This window comes from Gossypium hirsutum, chromosome A04, assembly GCF_007990345.1.
Source record: "Gossypium hirsutum isolate 1008001.06 chromosome A04, Gossypium_hirsutum_v2.1, whole genome shotgun sequence".
Classification (NCBI taxonomy): Eukaryota; Viridiplantae; Streptophyta; class Magnoliopsida; order Malvales; family Malvaceae; genus Gossypium; species Gossypium hirsutum.
Window position 1 is genome coordinate 79,127,995 of NC_053427.1, and position 1,251 is coordinate 79,129,245.

The following is a 1,251-nucleotide window of genomic DNA, read 5'->3' on the forward strand; positions in this document are numbered from 1 at the left end:
CTCCTTCGTCATCTTGAATGTTAATTGCATTAAACTGTTCCCTTGGGTTGGGTTCAGTATTACTTGGCAAGCTACCTTGTGGTCGTTCGGAGATTAGTTTAAAAAGCTGGCCTATTTGAGTTTCGAGCCATTGGATTGACGCTTGTTGATTTTTAAGTGCTGTCTCGGTGTTCTAGAAACGAGTTTCTGACACCGATATAAACTTTGAGAGCATCTCTTCAAGGTTCGACTTCTTTTCCTATTGGTAGGGTGGTTGTTGGTATCCTGGAGGTGGTCTCTGATTTCCTTGGCCTCCCCATGAGAAATTTGGGTGGTTCCTCCAACCTGCATTGTAAGTGTAACTATATGGATTGTTTTGAGATCGAGGATTATTACCCATGTAATTTAACTGCTCGTTATCTATGTTGTGGCCATAATGTTGGTATTCCGAATGGCTTGTTCCACCATCACTTGCTTCGCACTGTATTACTGGGTGAACCTGTGAAGAACTAAGAAAACCATCAATTTTCTTATTCAAGAGTTCTACCTGATTAGAGAGCATGGGGACCGAATCGACGTTATAAACACCAGCTGTTTTCATTGGTTTTGTCCTCATGACTTGCCACTGATAGTTATTCAGTGACATCTCCTCTATAAACTCATAAGCATCTTCAGATTTTTTTTATTTTTGATGGTTTCGCCAGCAGCTACGTTAGCCATTTGTCGAGTCGAAGGATTCAGGCCATTATGGAATTTTTAGACCTAAAGCCAAAGCGGTAACCCATGGTGAGAGCACCTTCTTAGTAAGTCCTTGTATCTTTCCCATGCATCGTAAAAAGTTTCTAAGTCCATCTGCACAAACGAAGAGATATCATTACGTAATTTGGCAATTTTAGCCGACGAGAAATATTTTAATAGAAATTTTTCGGTCATTTGTTCCCAAGTAGTGATTGACCCTCGTGGTAATGAGTTCAACCACTGTTTAGCTTTGTTCCTCAATGAAAAAGGGAATAACCGAAGATGAATGGCATCATCAGAAACACCATTAATTTTAAATGTATCGCATAGTTCCAAAAAGTTTGCTAAGTAAGCGTTGGGTTCCTCATCCTGCAAACCATCAAACTGAACAAATTGCTATATCATTTGAATAGTATTAGGTTTTAGTTCAAAAGTATTTGCAGCTACAGCAGGTCTAACTATGCTTGATTCAGTTCCTGTTAAAGAAGGTTTAGCATAATCATACATAGCGCGTGAGCAGGATTTTGATTAACC

The 1,251-nt window shown here is 39.4% G+C and overlaps 1 non-coding gene across 1 annotated transcript; it reads left to right on the forward strand.

The window, feature by feature from the left end:
* Positions 1-757: 757 nt before the first annotated feature.
* On the forward strand, positions 758-864 carry LOC121228683 (small nucleolar RNA R71). The gene has a single exon (XR_005926258.1). It is a non-coding gene; the product is annotated as a small nucleolar RNA R71 (small nucleolar RNA).
* The last annotated feature ends 387 nt before the right edge of the window (positions 865-1,251 follow it).